Genomic DNA, 5,646 nt, shown 5'->3' with positions numbered 1-5,646 from the left:
AACTGAACTGAAAGTTGAGAAACCGTTCTATTCTGATTACCACATTTTTTGTATTGCTCGTAAGCTGATTCTTTTGGGACAAAATTATTTGAAAATCGGCAAATAACTTAGTAACAATTTTTACTAAGTGATTCTTTACCGATTATTTATAAAAGCTTCGGATGCTCTTCAATCTATATCTGTATTTCTGGTATTTTCTAGTTCTGTATCTGTATATTCGTGGTTTCCTTAAAATTCTTGCATTTGTTGAAATCGTTTAAATAGCTTTGACCATCCTCAAATTCTTTCTTGTTTTCTACACAACTTTCATAGTTTCTCTGAATTATATGTGCGGAATTAGAAACAACATGTAATTATAATAAACCCATTTCTTTTTGCTTCCCATTCTCGATCCAACAGTATATTTAATGGCAGATGATATCTTATGAAGGCATCTCTACAACAAAAATAACTAAAGAAATAGTAAATATGCTATTATCACTTTACACAACGATTTTCCATTAAATCTATGCCAACACTATAAGTTACCTGGCGCCAACACATTATTAGTTAACATCGAATCATATACATTTTAATAGATACAAGTTTATTTATTATAGACTATATATATATTTTTTTATTATGTCATAGTATATTTAATTTACAATGTTATTCCTGCAAATATTAATTAAATCTAATGGCGGTAGACATTTCCTAATGGAAGTTTTTACCATTATATTCTTCTGTAATTTGTTGGTTGGCTGCCGTTTGTAGTTAACTTCAGTATATTGATGCTGTCGAGTACTGTATGATGCTCTGCGATTCCACTATTCCCTTTGTCTGTGTATCGCTGCTATCCTTAACACTGTCATTGTCCATCGACTTAGCTGACTGTCCATATGCTGAACCTCATTCATTTGACTGTCCATTCATGATAAACGATAGCCCTATTGCTGCCAGGTAGGGCGACTTAACGATTTGGCTATTAGTCTCCCTATAGACTATATATGATTCTGAATAATCTACTTACCTATTTGCAATGGAATCGTTACTTCTTATCATGCTTTCTTCCGTTTATTACAATATTTGTAAGCTATTAACCCCCTATCATAAACAACAGGTCTCTTTTCTATTTCTAGTATTAATGATTCTTACATTGACTCCCTTGGTGCAAAAACCAGGATATTCCCCGGATTTCTATTATGTAAGTTTCGGCGTTTGTCAGAGTAAGCCAATGTAATTACATCATGCAGATTTCTTATTTTATATATTTCCTGAGACAAATGAAGCAACTATTGAAGTAGGAATATAATATAAACAGAAATTAATCAATACTAAATAGATTAAAGCAATGATATAACAAGAAAATGTAAACAAGCAATTAAAATTGTTGCGGATTCGGAAAGGGTCTCTATCCGAATACGCCTCCTAAATCTATGAGCAGCAGTACATCTACCCTTACGTACTATTTGCAATGCGAAAACAAGTAGTCCTGCAACCGTGTATAACAATATCATGAGCGCTGATGTCCATTCTTTACTCCCACCTATTGACATTTCTTTCCTGCTGCACTACGCTAATTTGCAAACGGTCTGTGCACTTTGCAGGCACAATTATTGTCAGGATCTCAAGCTAATTGTGTCTCAGCAATTGCTCATTTACATGTGCGAGATATCTTTCTAGGTTTCTAGCTATTTTGAATTTGATCCACATAGAAAAGAAAATTAACCATCTGATGCCAAGTCCAAATAAAGTTAAGCTCGTCAGACCGTAAAAAATAAACTGAAAGGTACGCAGAACGCCAATGTTATCCACACAACAAGCACTCTCTTGTAGTAGATATTGTACATAGTGAACCTATAATCATTCACTAACAATTCCATTGTTTGTACATACTCTTCAACAATGAGCTGAAACAATAACAACATTAAATTTTATTCCTTCGTTTATTATGGACTTATTTATAATTAATATTATAGGTGTTACCTAGAAACTTGTTTTTAATTAAAAATGATTAACAAAACCGATTTTGATTTGTTAAAAATGAAACTCGTTATATTCTGATAAGAATATCAAATTTCTTAAAAATTACGCCTTTTTTAAATTAAATTAATTCTTCAAGTACTAATTCTGGACGGAATTGAGCTGGTATAACCAATCCGGTTCTCATGGCTGCGACGGGTTGTAGCTAACAACCCCCGCGAATTTGAGTAAGCCTGTAACCTTCTTCGAAACTTTTCGGCGGGGTCTTTGTTTGGGGCCCCGACCAGGTAAAACATTTTCGACCAGGTTCTACGAGAGGGATCCCTTCAGAAAACCGATCACCAATCACCTATCTACTCACTCCTCGTCGAGCGCACATGCTTACGGGTTATTAGTAAAGTGATTTAAGTTTATTGTGGTCAGTTTAATGATGTGATTGGATCTATCAGTGCTGCGATCTTTGTTATCGGCGCCACTGTGGGTGCTGCTTCGCCCGTCTGCGTGATTGGGTGTGGGAGGCGTGCACGAGCTTGGACTGTAAGGTAGGTGGCTGTAGGGGACGTTTTTCTATTCGTGGAATATTAATTCTCGAAAGTTTTGAGATTTAGCGAGTCGATTTAAAATTAAGTGCGTGTATTTTAGGCGGGGGATAAGGCGCCGATAAAATTGTGACGCGGTGTGTTTGCGCGCGGAGTCAGCTGCTCCGCGACGACTTGGTTATCTATCAGCACGTGATCTTGAACTTCGGTTCTGACCGTGCGTTTTTTACCGCAACTGCGTGACTCAGAGAAATTATTGCGTGTCCGTGGACGCGGTCCGACCTGTTCTCTTGAGGTCTTGACCGAGGGCGGCTTGCAGACCACTGGTCAAGCCCTCCTGTAATACGTTTCACCCCCTTAGTTCTTGCTCTCAATTTATATTTTTTTCTCTGCAGGCTGTCCCAGGAACAGTTAGATAGATTTAATTTTTTAAAGGGGACACCGGAAGGGTCTTCGGAGGGTCCCTCCCCTCACCCCGACATGGGTTCTCGTGAGGAAACCGATCACCAACCAAAGATTCCCTATCTACTTACTCTTCGTTCAGTGAGTGAGCGAAGCGGACTTACCATCGAGAGCTATAGCGAGCGTACGCGGATCGATCCGAGTAGTGGCGATTTGAACTTAGTGATTAATTAATGTATGGTGTTTATTGAGTTGGTGTTATCAGTGTAGTGTTAATTGTGCCTATTGGGATTACAAGACGGAAATCAGCTGCTGGATCGTTCTCCGACGCCCGAGCCGAATATATAAGGTAAGTGGAAATTTATTTCCACTTTTCTGAACAGAGAACTTCATCGGTGTTGCGTAATTTTTGAGTATAGCTGCAATTGCAGCAGTGTTGTAAGTAACTAATTTGTGGACTCGACACGTACTCGAGGTGCGAACTTTTCTATTGTGTAAAGTGTTCTATTTTCGGGATTTAATGCGCAATTAATTTTTGGTATAAATTATGGGTTCTTATTATTTCTATTGAGCAACATGGCGAATATTTAACTTTTTTTGGGTTTTTAATAGGTTTATTATTTCTATTTTTAGGGTTTCACGACGCTTAACATTACAGCAATTTTTAATAAGACCATTTCTGCTAGCCTGACCGCGATTGACGCTAATTAGGTGCATTTAAGTGGCGAACACGTGGGTCGTAAGTTTTGAAATTCAAACGTGCAAACTTAAAATCAAGTCTACGTGGAAAAAATGGTGCACTAAAATCCATGTTTTTTGTGCGGCAAGATAGTGCGTTCTTATCGCGGCTGGCCTAATCTTTCTATAGTGCGGAGCGTGTTTCCGTGACTCAGCGAAAATGTTTGCTGACCGATCTTCACACTTACTGACCGTTAAACATCCTCTGATCAGGGATCGTGGCTCGGCGGCCGGACATCGTAACTTCGGGAACGTAATTTTCGGCGGCTCGACGTTGCACGCCCCTACCCGCCCATCCGCGTTCATCCGGACTTGGGTGGAACTAATTATTCGGACCAACGTCATCTAGCCGTTGCGTGATCGTGGAAAGTGACGTCATCGTCGTCGACGTCGCCGTCGTTCGAAACCCCGAGCACTTGGGTCGAAGCCTGGATACGAAGTGGACCGAGGAGACTCTCCCTGATCGTCTCGGCCTGCAGACCTCTGGTCAGCGCTGCCTCTGTCTCATACCCCTCCAACCTCTTCTTTTCATTTTAATTTAAAGCCAATCAGTCCTGCGATTGCGACAGTTAATTGAATTGGCACGGCCAATTCATTATTATTTCGAGCACCGCGGCTCGCAGGGGGGAGTACCCTAATTGACCAAACCTATTACTGACCGGTAGTCGCTTCGCGTACGGGGTGCGAGTGAACTTGACCGGTGCATTTCACTTATATTCATCCCTTTGCAATAATCATAGCAGTGCTGACCCTTGATGCCGTCGGTCGGGTGTCTTCGACGAGGATTGACCACCGGCCAGGTGGACCCCCCTCGGGTGGTCATCTTTTTAGTTATATTTTTTTTATTTGTTTTTTCTTTTCTCCGGCGTCCTTTACGGACTTTACCCCTTTGGCTCAAATAACATCGCGAGCCCTTCCGTCTGGACTTGGACCCTTTTGCCGAATTTTTGCTATCTCCTCCATCTTTTTTGACCGGCACCCCTCAGGGCCACCGTATGGCCAACCCTAAGGACCCATAAGGGCCAACTTTTTTTTACACTTTTGCCCGGGTACTAAATTTAACTGAACCGCGATGTCTAAGAAGGTGGGGACGGCTAGGATGTCGAGGACGTCGGAGAAGGCCGGTCGGGTATCAACGGGTTCGGTGGCTCCACCGCCGTATATAAGCGAGTCGGAGGCGGAGAATTCTGGGGGAACCAGTGCCGGGGGTGTATGACGTCGCTGACGTGGGAAGCGATGGGTGGGGGCGTCATCTTTGCAGAAGGGGTGGAGATCACTGCGGCTACGCTTTCCCAACATAATTCGGAGTTAATTGAAATGAGGAAGGCGCCTGCTGCGCTGTGCGTTGAGTTGAGGCTGGGGTGACCACTGAGAGAGCCGCGCCAGGGGCTGGTGTCACTTATGCTGAGAATGCGAGGGCTCGCCCGATCGTGTGGACAGGCCGCCGCCGACGACGGGAGAGAGAATTGCGGTGCTGAAGGATGCTCCGGTTAATGTCGTGGTCGTCAGAGACCAGGATTAGGGGCAAGGTGTTGACCGAGTTGCGACCCAGAGTGAAGGGGATGAGCAGCTTGAAGCTGCGACTCGCAAAAGACGGGCTTGTGATAGAGGCGGCAAATGCGGAGGAAATGGGTGCCATCAGGAGTTTCGGTGCATTTGCAAGCAGTGGTCTGGAGGCCGAACCTCCGCGGAGGATGAAGCTGAAGCTGTTGGTTGTGGGACTGGGGAGTTACCCGGACTGTTATACCGGTGAGGTCATCTTCAAGCAAATGGCGGAAAAGGAAGAGGGTCGTGGCGCGTACTCGTGGTGGTACAATAATGGTACAATAATATGATTTTTTTTCTTGGGAATTTAATTGGTTTTGTTTTAATTTACAGGATCCCACGATGACTAAAAACATTGTCAACATCCTGCTGGGACCAATTCCGCGAGTCTGACCGCGATATCTGCTAATTGGGGATAATTAAACTGAAACTCGAGAACACGTGTTCGAGAGTTTTGAAA

The 5,646-nt window shown here is 42.7% G+C and overlaps 1 pseudogene; it reads right to left on the bottom strand.

Moving 5' to 3' along the window:
* Positions 1 to 1,611: 1,611 nt before the first annotated feature.
* On the bottom strand, positions 1,612 to 2,149 carry LOC108564700 (annotated as a pseudogene).
* Between the last annotated feature and the right edge of the window lie 3,497 nt (positions 2,150 to 5,646).

Source organism: Nicrophorus vespilloides, unplaced genomic scaffold (assembly GCF_001412225.1).
Source record: "Nicrophorus vespilloides isolate i.1.1-1 unplaced genomic scaffold, Nicve_v1.0, whole genome shotgun sequence".
In the NCBI taxonomy this organism is placed as follows: domain Eukaryota; kingdom Metazoa; phylum Arthropoda; class Insecta; order Coleoptera; family Silphidae; genus Nicrophorus; species Nicrophorus vespilloides.
The sequence above is the reverse complement of the archived record's forward strand: the minus strand, read 5'-3'. Positions and strand labels throughout refer to the sequence as shown.